Here is a 16,924-nt window from a genome sequence, read left to right on the forward strand (position 1 = left end):
CCACCCCATCTCTCTACTCCCCTTTTCGGCCAAAGGCATAGAGAAGTCCATCAACTTGCAACTTATTGACCACATTGAGGCCAACCACACCCTGGACCACTCCCAATCCAGTTTCAGAAGCAACCACAGCACAGAGACCGCCCTCCTCGCCGCCACAGATGACATACGCACCATGCTCGACCGAGGAGAAACCGCCACCCTCATCCTCCTAGACCTCTCAGCAGATTTCGACATTGTCGATGACAACACCCTCTGCACCCACCTACACGACGCCGGCATCCGCAGCAAAGCCCTGGAATGGATCACCTCTTTCCTAACGGGCAGGACCCAGAAAGTCAGACTCCCGCATTTCTCCTCCAAACCCACACCAGTCAACTGCGGTGTAGCGCAAGGCTCCTCGCTGAACCCCACCCTCTTCAACATCTACATGGCCCCTCTCGCCGCCATTGTCTGACGCTATGACCTCAACATCGTCTCCTATGCCAACGACACCCAGTTAATCATCTCACTCACCCGAGATCCCACCACCGCCAAAAAGATTGTCCACGAAGGCCTGACAGCAGTCGCCGCCTGGGTGAAGGACAACCGTCTCAATCTGAACACAGACAAAACGGAAGTCCTCCTCCTTGAACCCAATAAATCCACATGGGACGACTCCTGGTGGCCCACAGCCCTCGGTCACCCTCCAACCCCAACCGACCATGCACAAAATCTAGGCTTCATCCTGGACTCCTACCTCTTCATGGACCGACAAATCAATGCCATCACCTCAACATGCTTCCACATTCTCCACCTGCTATGAAAAATCTTCAAGTGGATCCCTACCGAAAGCAAGAAAACAGTCACCCACGCCCTCGTCAGCAGCTGGTTAGACTATGGCAACACACTCTATGCCGGCTCCACCATCAAACTCCAAAAGAGACTCCAACGTATCCAGAACGCCTCAGCCAGACTCATCCTTGACATCCCCCTCCAATGCCACATCACAGAACACCTAAGGAACCTTCACTGGCTCCCCATCAACATCACCTTCAAGCTCCTTACCCACGTGTTCTAGGCCCTACACAACACCGGACCCGAATACATCCACCACCTAGTAAATTTCTACACCCCCGACTCCAATCGGCCGACCAAGCACTCGCAGTCACCCCATGCATAAGAAAATCCACAGCGGGCAGAAGATCCTTCTTCCACATGGCAGCAAAGACATGGAACACTCTTCCGCTGCACCTCAGATAATCCACCTCCCTTACAAAGTTTAGAAAGGACCTCAAAACCTGACTCTTCGACTGAACTCCCATCCCCTCCCCCCCTTCTCCTATCTTCTTTCCCTTAGTGCCTTGAGACCCTCACGGGTGATTCGTTTGTGCTCTATAAGTACCCAATAGATAGATAGATAGTATTGGGGTTATCACTATATTATAATACATTTATACATTTTACATATACAATGTCCTTACTAGTGATGACTATCAGTATTAGTACTGATAGTGAATCATAACGAGCCATTGTTATCTGTTTCTCTATATTTGTATCATTCCTTTAGTCTCAGCAACATACACATTATATTGTGCCATTATTTTTTCAAACAATAGTTCTCTGCAGGATTTTTTTTATACATTAATCATCACTATATATGTTCGATCATCTTTTGGAATCATTCTGTGGGGTGATGTATATTTATCTCAACATAATCAGATCTACTTATGTACATCTTTGTATCATTTTTATTTTAATAAGTTGTACCCAGATTTATTAGGATCACTTTTTTATCTTCCCCAATCTCTGTTTTGATTGTTTATCATAATTAACCCAACGGGTTTTAAATGTATGCGAATTTCATGTCCGCTTTTTGTAACCTGTATATATATTGTTTTTTGTTTTAGATGTTGAATGCATCTACTTTTGATCTATTTGTGCATCACATGGTATTACAAGCGGCTGATTATCTATATACTTACCGATTATCCTTTACCTATTTTATCTCGTTTACTCATATATATCATTGGTTACCATGTATTATTTAAAGCAGTTGGGGTAAGTACTTACTTATCCCTGACGAAGTGCCGAGCAGCATGAAACACGTAGGATGTTCTTTGTGAGCTTACGCTATTCTGTATGTCATTAACCTGATACATTAAAAGCTACTCTTTTAAATCTCCTTGGATGTGGATCTACCTTATTTTCCTTAACAAAGGAAAAGTAAGCTGACATCATTTTAAAGTACTTTGATTTTTATGTTTAGAGATCTCCAGGTAGGACATGGAAGGTGCTGACAAGGATTCCTGGAAGGAGGTAAGGATATATCCATTGATAAAGATATTATTTGGATAACATTGTTTTTTACTGTATTCTTTTAAGGCGAGGAGGAAGGTATGAGAATTTTTTTTTAATTACCTTTTTATAAATGTTGTGAATTTCTCTGCTATTGACTTTGAGGGGAAATATTTCAGGCTCAATTGATAATGTTTTTACCTGAGTACAGGTAAGAGAGGATTTATAGTTATGCACAGGACACACAACACTGTAGTCTCATTTTATCAAGCCCTTCTCTAAAATTTGCAGGTTTGCACAAGAGTACCTGTAGTCAGGATTTATCAAGCAGCAGTCATCCACATCTTAGGTGGAGAATGTCAATCTCCCGGTCTCTTCCGACTGGGGGGATGACAGCTCCTGCCTGTGCGTGATTGGCTGAGCGTGGGCAGGGTTGCCCAGGAGCATTTGTGTGCAATGGTAAATGCGGGCAGCGTATTGCTGCCCACCAGAGGAGAAGCAGGGCCTGTCCAGCCGTTGATGATAAATTGAGCCCTGTGTATGCGGTTAATACAGAAGCCCTCTGCATTTGACTTTGGAGAAATCCTGCTCTGATTCAGGTGACTACTTTTTGTTAGCTGCTCTATAGTGCTGTGAATATAGTTCAGCATCTACACGAATAGGATTGGCGGAAGAATCCATCTACCACTCGTGTTGAGATCTGTCCCCCCTTGTACAGAAGCATTGCTGTTAGTAGTTACACCTTGGAGCTGAAGGCTAAAGGAATTTGCCATCTTGAAGGGCTTCACTTTTAATGCATATCAACTGTAACGGTTAACTCCTCTCTTAGGATTTTAATCAGAAGCCATCTTGTATGGACTTTCAACTATGTTATACCTGTATACCACTACACCATCTGCAGTGAGTCAAGTACAGACATACCTCGTTTTATTGCAATTTTTACAAATTGAAGGTTTGTGTTGAGAAAGTCTATTGGTGCCATTTATCCAACATATATTCACATATAAACACATGAATACACATATATACACATATAAACACATGAATACACATATAAACATATTAATACACATATATACACATATAAACATATTAATACACATATATACACATATAAACATATTAATACACATATATACACATATAAACATATGAATACACATATATACACACCTATATATACACATCACCAGCAAAAAGATTTTGACTCGCTGAAAGCTCAGATGATGGTTAGCATTTTTTAGCAATAAAGTATTTCTTTTTAACGTTATTGCACACTTATAAACTACAATATAGAACAAACATACCTTTTATTTGCATTGGGAAACAAAAAATTTGTGTGACTTTATTGCTATACTCGCTATAAATCCCTATAAATGTTACCTTGTTTACCACGCCTATATTTATAGCGCTGCAAAATCTGTTGGCGCTCTACAAATAACTGATAATAATAATAAAAGTAATATATAGCTAGGTAGACTTAGGAGCTTCTTGAAAACTATATGAAAGCAATGTTTGCAGTGATTGTAAAATTGTTATACATTGTTCTAAACACAGCTGCATGTGCTTTTAAATGTAAAGGCCTTTATGTTCTTATAGCTGACAACAAAATGCCTTAAAAATGTCAGGGATCATATATACTTTTCCCTTGGAGTAAATACAAAATTGCATATATTTAAATAAACCCTAAAATGATTGATTTTTATGAATGGTGCTTTTCATTTATTTATTTATTTTTACTACACTAACTTTGGTTGGATGGGAGCAGTATACACACACAACATTTTTAGATACTTCCTACTAATTCCTACTAATTTTATTCCTACTAATGCCTTGTTTTTCGGGCAATTGGAGTTTATTGCCACTGAAGGAAATCGGAGGGACATTCTTTCATTTGTGTGTTTTTATGTATTGCCACAACGGTGTATTAGGTATGTCTAAGCAGACTTATAAATAAGGTCCCTTTTTTAACTCTAGTGCGGTCCTGGTCACTCTTTAGCAATTAAGTATATATGTTAATTAATCTTCTCTTTTTTATTTTCATTCATACATTTTTTGTGACTACCAGCACATTGTTTAATATAAAAATAAAGCCTGAGGAATAGTGTGAGCATTTTTTAATATTTATCTTTTTTATATTTTATTTGATAGATATTTGTTAGATCAGGTATGATCAGTCGTTTGTTTTGTTAGATTTAACATAATTACAGAGATATTAGGTATTAAATTACAGGGGGCTTGCCCCCCAAAGAAAAATTTCAGACATAGGCCCCAAGTTATCAAGGTCTGTCGGACCTGATCCGACAGTGCGGATCAGGTCCGCCAGACCTCGCTGAATATGGCGAGCAATACGCTCGCCATATTCAGCATTGCACCAGCAGCTCACAAGAGCTGCTAGTGCAACGCCGCCCCCTGCAGACTCGGGGCCAATAGGCCGCCAGCAGGGAGGTCTAAATCAACCCGATCGTACTCTGGCGATGTCTGTCCGCCTGCTCAGAGCAGGCGGACAGGTTATTCAGCAGCTGTCTTTGTGACCGCTACTTCATAACTGCTGTTTCTGGCGAGTCTGAAGACTCGCCATAAACAGGGGCCATCAAGCTCCATTCGGAGCTTGATACATATTCCCCAGAAAATCATTCAGGCTAATATACAGTATATTTGTTAGATCAGGTTTAACCAAGTGTTTCTTACGTTAGATCTACCAAGCTAAAGCTGGTATTAACAATTACTTTTTATTTGGGGGGGGGGGGGGGCTAACCAGTCATCAGTCCCTCCTTATCAAAAAATTGGACAAGAAGTAATTTCATTTGTTAGATCTTTGTTAGATCAGATATGATCAGGCAGTTGTTTTGTTAGATCTAACATAATTACAGAGATATTAGGTATTAAATCAGGGGGGCTAGCCCCCCCCCCCAAAAAAAAATAATCAAATTTCAGATAAAGAATTCAGGCTAATAGGTCTTGGTTAGATCAAGTGTTTAACTACGTTAGATCTAAAAAGCAAAAAGTGGAATTAATGGGACATTAAACACTAAATAAATGCTAGATAGAATGATGCTTTCAAAGAAAAAGATTAGTCTGAGAATAACATGTAGATTTTTTTTTTAAAGTTTTATTACCTGTTTAAATACTGACAAAATAAGTGCAACGTTTTAGTGTCTAAAAATCAGTGGGAGCTACCATGTTGTAACTTAGGTTACCTTCTCTGCTTTGGCCAATTAAGGACAGGTATAAATAGGTCACTAGTGTGTGCAGCCAATGGCTGTGTTTCTAACAGGAACTGAAAAGCTCACAATTTCAGAATGGAATTACAGGTAAAGGGGGCAAAATAAATAATGAACGTATATTGTGGAGTTTTTTTATATATACAATCTATCACTTCATATTACCATCTCAAAGCAATTAATGTCCCTTTAATTATCATTTTGTGGGAGCTTTTATGTATCCAATATGGAGGTGCCAGCCCCCCATAAGAAAAAAATAAACAAAAAGTTATTACATTTTATAGATATTTGCTAGGTCAAGTATGATCAGTGACATTTCACTAGAGCTAACATAATTACAGAAATATTATGTATTACATTAGGGGGACTAGTCTCCCACTTAGAGATTCCAGACAAAAATATTTCAGGCTAATGGACCTCTGTTACATCTGCTTAGATCATGTTTCTATTATGTTAGATCTAACATGCCAAAGGTGCTATTAAAGGGACATAATACCCATATGATAAATCTCTTGTATGTGATGCAGCATAATTGTAAAAATCTGACAAGAACATATAACCTGACCACCTCTATGTAAAAAAGGAAGATATTTTACCTTGGAATTATTTTAGTTTACAAGTTTAGTGATTTGTGAACAGTAATCCTTCTGCTGCTGTCAGCTGCATGATTTAAAAAAAATTAAGTTTCATCATTGCTCATGTCACACTTTGCTTTACTGTAATCGTCCAAGATTTTATAGTAAACATGACTATGCTGCACATGCCAGATGCATGATCCCTTGCCAGTCTTTGGACTAGTATCCTGATTGGCTGCTTAACGTCCCTTTGCAATGGGATTTGGCTACTGAGGAAATTGTGGTACAATAACTTCCTTTTATATATAGAGATATGGTGATATTTTCTAGTCAGATTTGTATAGCTATGCTGCATTACTTTCAAGTGCTTTGTGAGTTGCGTATATCATGTGCCTTTAATAATCATACTGTGGGAGCCTATATGTATTCAAATGGAATGCTAGCCCCTCATAACATACAATTGCACAAAAAGGTATACAATTTGATAGATAGTTGTTAGATCAGGTATGAACATTCAGTTGTTTTGTTAGATTTAACATACTTAAAAGGGACAGTCTACACCAGAATATTTATTGTTTTAAAAGATAGATAATCCCTTTATTACCCATTCCCTAGTTTTGCATAACCAACACAGTTATAATAATACACATTTTACCTCTGTAATTACCTTGTATCTAAGCCTCTGCAAACTGCCCCTTATTTCAGTTCTTTTGACAGACTTGCATTTTAGCCAATCAGTGCTGGCTCCTAGGAACTCTACGTGCGTGAGCACAGTGTTATCTATATGAAAGACATGATCTAACACCCTTTAGTGGTGAAAAACTGTCAAAATGCCCTGAGCTAAGAGGTGGCCTTCAAAGGCTTAGAAATTAGCATATGAACCTCCTAGATTTAGCTTTCAACTAAGAATACCAAGAGAACAAAGCAAAATTGGTTATAGAAGTAAATTGGAAAATTGTTTAAAATTACATACCCTATCTGAGTAATGAAAGTTTGTTTTGGACTAGACTGTCCCTTTAAGTACTAAATTAGGGGACTAAGCCACACTTTAAAATTTCAGACAAAAAACATTCAGGCTTATAGATATTTTTTTAGATCAGTTTAGATTAAGCATCTCTATGTATTAATTATGTGGTGCCAAACCTATCGGATGCAAGCTGTGCTTCACTCATTCATCCTCACTTTCCTCCTCTTCTTCTTCCTACTTTTTGCCCCATCCCTCTTTGTCTTCACAGGTTACCGATGGAGATAAATCAGAAACTGAAGAGCAAGTGGTGCGCCCAAAGATTAAGAAAATACAGAGTGTCCCTCTGCAGGGCGGAGATGGAAGAAAACCTATGAGAAAACCAAAAGGACGCAGAAAGGACTAGACCTGTTATCAATTTATCTGAAACTGTTATTTCTTCAGAACAGACTAAATTACTTTTAAAAGGTCTAGGATTTGTGCCAATTAATAATTTCTTTGCGTTTAGAACTCTGATAGATCTAAATAAATTTGTAAGGAAACTTACATTGAAAAGATTTTTTTAATAACAATGACATCATGACATCAGCCAAGATCAATTAACTAGTGAAACCATGTGTACTGATTCTTTGATTCAAAGTAATGATGGCTTAAATTTGGGGACCTTTGTAATTTGGACGATCTAAGACGTTTTGGGGATGAAACCTTTGGCCCCAGTGACAATGAAGTTACATCCCCAAATAAAAGGTCTTCAAATTTTTATCCTATTCAACATCGAGGCAGCCATTTAAATCTATATCAGAAGAGAGTAGAACGAGAAATTTTGGATCTGGAAGAAAAAGTGAGAAAAGAGAAAACACACTCTAATTTATCGGTTGCTGAAAAGAAAGCTTGAAAATAACAATGATATTGTAATTGGGAGATCAGATAAAGGTGGAAATATTGTTATTTTAAATAAGAAAGATTGTATTGGGGAGGCTGAAATGCAATTGAGTGATGCCAACCGCTATAGGAGACTATCAACAAATCCAACTAATGAATTTAAAAAGCAATTACTAAAACTGACAGAACAAATAACTGCATTAGGAGTACTATCAGAAGAACAAGTTAGTAATTTGGTCCCTGAATATCCAGTTATTCCCATCTTCCACCATTTATCCAAAACACATACAGATTAAAAAAAAAACACCAGGGTGCCCGATAATCTCAGGAATAGGTTCCCTGTTTGAACCGCTGTTTGACTGGATAGACTCTATTCTATCTTAGCGATTCATCCCATTTGATACAAATTAAAAAAAAATTTTGAGTGGAAGATGGGTTATAGCTGGATTGTGGTTGATGCAGTTTCTTTACACTCTAGCATCCCGCATGACTTAGGCATACAAGCAATTTAAAAAATTTTTTTATTTGAGATCACATTATTCTAATGAATTTAAATTACTTTTATGTGAAATCGTTTTTTTGCTGAAACATAACTTTTTATGTTCGATAAAAGCTTTTTATCTTCAAACCTACGGAACTGTTATGGGTGCTAAATTCGCACCCTCTTTCACGAACCTTTATGTTGGGTGGTGGGAACACCATTACATTTATAACAGCAACAACCCTTTCAGAGACCAAATAGTACTGTACATGCGCTTTATTGAAGACCTCATCTTTATAGTAAAAGACCTATTTGAGTATGATGATTTCTTAAGATACATCAATAACAATGATTTAAGATTAAAATTAGAAGGTGAATGTTAAAAAGAGGAAATTAACTTTTTAGACCTCCATCTAGTAGGAAAACCCTCTATAGGAGTAGTGGTAACTGACACCTATTGTAAGTCAACTGCTGGAAATACTATCTTGCATGCTTATTCCTGCCATCTTAAACATTTGATTAAATCAATCCCTAGACGTCATTTTTTAAAATTTAGGAGAAATACTAATTCTGACAAATTATTTGATAAACAATGTAAATCTCTTATCTCAAGGTTAAAAAAAGGGGATATAATGAAAAAGTACTAGAACAAACTTTAGAAGAAGTAAAATATGGAGTTGATAAGAAAGGTCTATCCATTTCAACTGGTAATGACTTTACTAAATATACAGTGGTATTTTCAACAGAATTTTCCAAACAATATCATATTATTTGCATATTTTGGAAGATGATGAGGCTTTTAAGATAGGTACTATCTAGGTACTAGGTACTAGATAACAGTAAATTTGTTTCTAGAAAAGCGCCAACTTTTTCCTCTAAACTGGCACCGAGTCTAATAAGCAGTAAGAGTAATAAAGATACTGACACATGGATTGGAAAAAAGTTATAGATGTGGAATAGGCCCTTGTATTACAGATAAAATTATATACAGAGGTGAATATCTTTCACAAGCACGGTGACTGATCAAAAATTTGATATATTGCACTATGCCAATTGTAGGACTAGCAACAACGATCAACACACTCAGCAAAAAGAACAGGTGAATAAACAGTCCTTGACTCAAGTAACTGAGGAAGTCATGTTGTAATAGATCAAACGCGTTTGACCTTCATTGCCTGTCTTTTTCCCAAGTACAGGTATACCTCACTTTACAGCACTTCACTTTACAGCGGTTCGCTAATACAGCGCTTTATGGAGCTGAAGTTCAACCTCCAAGGATTTTGAAACAGTGCTGTAATCATCATGTGTAAGGATTAATTCTGCTTTTCCTGGAAAGCAGAAAAAGAACAAAAGAAAAAAAAAAAGGTATTGAACCTCAACTGCAGGGTTAAGAATAAATTGTATGTGTAGATAGGCAGATATCAGATACAAATATATAACAAGGTCGCAACAGGTGTTTAAAGTGTATCAAGATATCTGTCTGGCAAATAATATAGGTTCAAGCTGAACAAGCAGCTGAGCAACGACAGTGCAACTCTGCTCAGTGCTATTCAAGTTACCAAATGCAAAACAAACTTAGAGGATAAAAATAAAGTGTGTTTATATAAGTGAGAATTATATTGGATATTTGAACTAGACTTGAGTATTAGATTCCTGGCAGATTAAATTCCCTTTCTAATATTGACAAGCAAACAGCATAAAGTAGCAAAAGTAAAGGTAAGAGGATTCCATAAGGCTGATGATTGTTGCAATACAATTCGTTTGTAGTATTGTAGTCTTATATTAAAGTCCTTACTTGCCGTGTAACGTGATGGGAAGAAAGTGACTTGAAAATCTTACCAAGTAGAAGTATTGTGCAAGTCCGTTTAGGTTGTAGGAGGTTTAGGCTGCTAGCGAAATTATCCGTTACCGGAGAAAGCTTGCAGAGGTGAATCCGGAATTGGCGTGTGACGTCACAGCCGGCTCGGTTTGAGCAGTGAAACTGTGTCAGGCGTAGCACCAGGTAAGGAGGGTGAATCTTTCACAAGATGAGTTGCGGCACAGAGACAGAATTCCAAGCAACTAACAATAGGTTAGTTGATAATTTATACGATGTGTGTGGGTGGAGTTACAAGATGGGTGCAAGGATATAAACAGCAAAGGATGAACAAAGAGTTAGGTCTGTATATAATCATGACATCGTGAGATTGCGACAAATGTGACTGGCACCATTTTGTTATGCGCAGTTCACTCTGCAGCATTACAGTGCAATCTGTGTCTCAGTGTTATAGTCTGGCAAATTGTACTACAGTAATTGTCACTATTTTACATTGAATACTGTGCTGTGCTAGTGTTAAACTAAACATAGCACTATTGCACCCCTAATATATATTAGTTCAAGCATGTTTTCAAGTTTTTAAACACACTTGCCTTGTTTCACTTTAAGGCGGTTTTCACTTTACAGCGGGGCTCCGGTCCCTAACCCGCTGTATGAGCGGGGTATACTAGTATATGCCGTTTACTAGCCGCAGTCGAGATGTGAAGTGACTCAGCACTGTGATATGATGATGGTATTTGATTAAATGGAGAAATAAATACAGCGTTTATTTCCTCCTCTTGAGTCAAGGACTGTTTATTCACCTGTTCTTTTTGCTGAGTGTGTTGATCTTTGTTGCTGTTTGTATCTTTGGAGATTTTTTTATGCTTGTAAAACAAACATACTTCCCCTTTTCTCTACTAAGATTTATTCGGATATGTTAGATAGCTGTTGTCACTGTTTTGTGTACATATATGAATTTTGATACAGATCATTAATTTCCTAAGCATTTAGGATTACATTTTTCTCCTGCTATTCTCTTGCAAATGATAAAATGGTACTAATGTGTATACATACATATATTGTTTTAATTATTTTGTTTTTAAATTCCAATCGCGGATTGGTCACTTTCCCTTTAAATAGGGAGAGATTAACCGGATGAGTATCCCTAAGACTAAGTGCCTGTGGGGCATGAAACGCATCATGGTAACATCAGGCTGTTTTGTATTTTAATTGAACTTTAATAAATGTTATGTTTTACTTTATAAGGTACTGATTTGTGCTGCCTTTCCTTGAACTATCAACCCACATAAGCCAGATAAGCTCTCAAAATCAAAATTTCAGACTAATTTAGACTAATGGACCTTTGATAGATTAGGTTAAATCCAGTGTTTATTACATAAGATCTACAATGCAAAAGGTGTTATTAATAATTACAGTATATTGTGGGAGTCTCTCTATATTCATTATGGGGTGCCAGCTCCCCCGTAACAAAAATAATACCACAAATATATAGCTATCTTTGTTAGATTAGTTGTGGTCAATCAGTTATTATTTTTATACCTAATCTTTTTACCCTTAAAGGGACATTAACCCCAATTTTTTTCTTTCATGATTCGGATGGAGAATGCCCTTTTAAACAACTTTCTAATTTACTTCTATTATCTAATTTGCTTCATTCTGTTGATATTCTTTCCTGAAAAGCATATCTAGATAGGCTCGGTAGCTTCTGATTGGTGGCTGCACATAGATGCCTCATGTGATTGGCTCACTCATGTGTATTGCTATTTCTTTAACAAAAGATATCTAAAGAATGAAGCAAATTAGATAATAGAAGTAAATAGGAATGTTGTTTAAAATTGTATTCTCTACCTGAATCATGAAAGATTTTTTTGGGGTTTAATGTCCCTTTAAGCAACAATTTCAGGCAAAAATGAATCCAGTATAATAGATATGTGTTAGATTACTAACATTCAAGAGGCAATCATAACAATTTATATTATACCGAATGTTATATCAACAATTGTTCATGAGTGAAAGGTTGGACAACACTTTAGGGATATTTATGAAGCTGCACGATGCAGCTTTAGATTGCGTTGGTGCAGTTTCACATGAGCGCACCAGCAATCGATTTAAGAAACAACGGTCATCAGACTGCTGCTTCTTAACCAACACACCACCTCTAAGTTTGGGGTTTTAAATCATCTCTGACAAGTCCTACCAAGTTGACTGACAGCCCCTGCATGTGTGCACATGAGCAGGGGGAAGAATTGCACAAGCAGCAGCTTGTGCAATGTTAAATACAGGCAGCGTATTGCTGGCGGCGATATCAGGTGGACAGGTTTTGCACGTTAGATCTAACATTATAAACTCTTGATCTGACCAGATCAAAAAGGTCTGTTTTGATTTTTTTGTCTGAAATTTTGAGAGAGGGGTAGGCAGCCCCCCCTGAATTAATACGTAATATCTCTGTAATTATGTTATAGCTAATAAATGATTGACCATACCTGATCTAACAAATATCTATGATATTGTACAACTCTTTGTGAAATTGCTTGTCCAAATTTTACTATGGGGGCTAACAACCCCATACTGAGTACGTAGAAGCTCCCATGATATGATTATTAATACCACCTTTTGCTAGTTAGATCTAACATTATAAACACTTGAACTAAACTTTTTTTTGTCTGAAATTTTTATTTGGGGGGCTAGTCCCCCCCAATTTAATACCTAAAATCTCTGTAATTATGTTATATCTTACAAATAATCTAACAAATTAAATCACTTTTTGTCAAGGGGGTGGGCTGATGACAGGTTAGCCCCCCTCTAAATAATGGTTAATACCAGCTTTGTTTCTTAGATCTAACATAATAAACACTTTTTTGTCAATTTAATACCTAATATCTCTGTACTTATGTTAGATCTAAAAAAACAACTGACTGATCATACCTGGTCTAACAAATAACTATCAAATTAAATAACTTTTTATCCAATGTTTGCTAAGGGGGGCTGATAATGGGTTGCCCCCTCCAAATAATTAATACCAACTTTAGCTTGTTAGGTCTAACATAATAAACACTTGATCAAACCTGATCTAACAAATATCTATTAGCCTGAATTTTGTATTTGTTTGGGGGGTCAGCAGCCCTGATTTAATACTGAATATCTCTTTAATTATGTTAGATCTAACAAAACAAATGACTGATCATACCTGATCTAACAAATATCTATCAAAATAACTTTTTGTCCAATTTGACAGATTAACCCCCCACCCCCTTAAAATAATTGTTAATACCTCTCTATATGTATGCTAGATCTAACAAAAAAAAAAACAATTGATCAAACCTGATTTCACAAAGATCGAACCAACTGAAGTTTGTTTTAAAATTTTGATTTGGGGCCGGGGGGGCTATCCTGGCTGACGTTAAAGTTTTTGATTGTAATATTTAGAACATGACTACCACACTGGTGTTTAAGTGCTCTACTAAGAGATTTTGTCCATAACGCCCATTTAAATGGACATAACTCACATTGTCTGTTCCTTTTAAATTTAGTTTTAAATGTATTACAACATTTTGTTTTATTAACAAATTTGCTTGTTTTTTTAGCATTTTGGTTTGCACCGAAATTGATATAAAAGCTTGTTTTATACTGTCTAAGAACTTCCTGGGTTCAATAAATTTCAATATTTTTTTTAAGAAACTCTGTAAAACGTCACTTTGCTTCCAAATACAAACAGTAATGGCAAAATCACAGTATATGTATATATTATTTTAGGTAGACAAAAAAAAATACAATTGTCTTATTTACCATCCTCATATTTTTGTTTTTAAGAAACACAATAATGCCCCAAACCAAGCTTGCAAAACTTCACTAATTCTGTTCCCTAAAATGCGTCACTTCCGGCACACTCTAGCTTCCTATTCTACAAAGGAGCTATAAGTCTTATAACTGGCCACATATTTTCTTCACTTCCGCCCTTAGTGAGGCTTCGCAGGTACTGTTCTGTGACATCAGTTCTGCCCACTTACCTGTCAGTTCTCTTTATTTGCCAACGCCCGGAGCTTGGTGTGTGTTCGGTATAGTATATAATGGCATCTGCTTATTAAACGGCACGCAGTGTGCCTAAATATATGTACAGTATAAAGAAATTGTAATGTTGCAAATTCATTCATAATGTATGCAGAATGTACCGGTGTAGGTATGATTAGCCATTACCTGTAATAAGGTGTAAATAGGGTGTATTTAAGCGACTTACATAAGAAATGTGTAGGCAAATGTACACTAAGACAAGAAAAGAAGAGCTAAAGGATGAGAAGTTATGTACGATACTATTAGAGTAAATTGTAATGATTCATGATTATGTAGAAGGAGCTGTACTTTATGTATTTATTGACTTTCAGATAAACGTGGAAAGTAACAGTTTTAATATCGTGGAAAGTAACAGTTTTAATATACCTTATAGTTCTGCAATTAGAAATATGCATAATGTTCCATTAACAATATTAAAAAGATACTGCAGTATACATGATCATTGGCTAGAGAGGTACACATCTCGCCACTGTACTGGTAGATATGTAAAAAGACAGGAAACTTATTTTATTCAGGACGTTAAATATTTTGTTAAAATAATGAAAAAAACGAATATTCATTTTAGATTAATGGATGTTTAAATACATTTTGGTGGTTAAGTATACTCTAAAAAGACTTAACCACCAAAAGATATTTAACTATTCATTAACATCTTAGTGAAACCATTTGACTGCCTTATGTATGTGAGGACTTAATATTTATGTCAAACTCCTATCAGTAACCATTCTTTTTTTTTTTTATTGACAAAATGTTAAGTAAATAGTGGTAATGATTAATTTACTACAGTAAATATTAATCCTAAATAATAGTGGAAATAATGTCAGATAACATATTAATACATTAGTGCAAATATATAGTTCTGGCACTCACTGTACTCGTGAATGGCCTGGGTGCTCTCTATGGTGAATAGGTAGAAACTTCAAAGAAAGAAGAGGCACTCGCAGGACTTAATGAACATAATTTTTGTTTTTATTAGTAATTCATCAACAAAGGTTCAGTCAATGTTTCGGTCCTCACAGGGACCTTTGTCAAGACTGTTTCGTAATCAATATATGTGGTACATGTCAACGCTCTTCTTTCTTTAAAGTTTATATATATATGCACACACACCAGATGTCATCTTTGTTATGTCATTGTTATTTTCAGCATCAGAATCATACTTGTTTAGATGTTATTTATATTTTGTACAATTTTGAAATAGCACATGATCTGAAAAAGTAGCAATCACCTAAATTCCTTCTTTAAGAAGCATGTAGATGGTTTTGAAAAGTATATAATGTTCTATACCTCTTCATTTATAAATGAATCAATGTCTTTCTAAGTTAAAGGGACACTGTACCCAAAAAATGTATTTCGTGATTCAGATTGAGCATGAAATTTTAAGCAACTTTCTAATTTACTCCTATTATCAAATGTTCTTCATTCTCTTGGTATCTTTATTTGAAATGCAAGAATGTAAGTTTAGATGCCGGACCATTTTTGGTGAACAACCTGGGTTGTCCTTGCTGATTGATGGATAAATTCATCCACCAATAAAAAAGTGCTGTCCAGAGTACTGAAACCAAAAAAAAGCTTAGATGCCTTCTTTTTCAAATAATGATAGCAAGAGAAGGAAGAAAAATTGATAATAGGAGTAAATTAGAAAGTTGCTTAAAATTGCATGTTCTTTCTGAATTACAAAAAATAATAATATGGGTTCAGTGTCCCTTTAAGACGCTTACTTTATTCGGTTTGACACAGTGTTCCCTGCTGTACTTAAAATAAGAGCGTTGCACGTCTTTGAAGCAGCATGAACGCACTTTGGGAATTCAGACCGTGTTGATTAATTGTAAGCACACCAAATGTCCCCCTTGAGGAAATATCTCTTGTTTTGAAGCACTGTCTCTTATTTAACAAAGAAAGAGTGGCTGGACCACATTCTGAATATAATATACTTTTTTTTCATTTATATATTTAAAAAACGCAAAAAAAAGTATTTATTTCACAAGGTTTAGCAAACCTAATATATATATATATATATATATATATATATATATATATATATATATATATATATATATATATATATATATATATATATACATACACACACCTATATATGTATGTATTTATAAAAAAAACATTTTTCAAAAATAAAACTTGCAGTTTTTTTTAATGTACCCTCTTTCACATGAGGCAAAGAGGAAAATGAATTTAAAGTGAATGTAAAGTTTAATGAATAAGTGCCGGTTTTTAAAAATACTCTTAAAAACAGGAGCACTTTCATTCATTAAACTTTACAATGAAGCTGATTTTTTAAAATACTTATCTTTGTTTTATGGAAAACAGACCTGCGATCCTCCGCCCGCCCGCTTCTCCTGCTGTAGTGAGCACAGTGATGACGAATCCGGCTTCCTCCAATCATTGCATGGTGTCACAAGCTGGACACCAAAGGGGGCACGCAACGATTGGAGGAAGCTGGGCTTGTCATTGCTGTGCTAACTGCAGCAGGAGAAGAGGACGGAGGATCGCCGGTCTGCTTTCCATAAAACAAAGGTAAGTATTATAAAAAATCTGCTTCATTGTAAAGTTTAATGAATGAAAGTGCACCTGTTTTAAGAGTATTTTTAAAAAGAGTCACTTATTCATTAAACTTTA

General features: G+C 36.0%; 2 protein-coding genes across 2 annotated transcripts in view; one reads left to right on the top strand and one right to left on the bottom strand.

Moving 5' to 3' along the window:
- The window catches only part of NXNL1 (nucleoredoxin like 1), a 158,161-nt gene that overhangs the window by 118,594 nt on the left and 22,643 nt on the right, over nucleotides 1-16,924 (bottom strand). The window lies entirely within an intron of this gene.
- Nucleotides 14,187-16,924, top strand: part of PGLS (6-phosphogluconolactonase) — an 89,818-nt gene continuing 87,080 nt past the window's right edge. Inside the window, exon 1 of the mRNA XM_053717933.1 lies at nucleotides 14,187-14,263. The gene's annotated coding sequence lies outside the window, so the exon portion shown is untranslated. The remainder of the gene's footprint in view (nucleotides 14,264-16,924) is intronic.

This window comes from Bombina bombina, chromosome 6, assembly GCF_027579735.1.
Source record: "Bombina bombina isolate aBomBom1 chromosome 6, aBomBom1.pri, whole genome shotgun sequence".
Classification (NCBI taxonomy): Eukaryota; Metazoa; Chordata; class Amphibia; order Anura; family Bombinatoridae; genus Bombina; species Bombina bombina.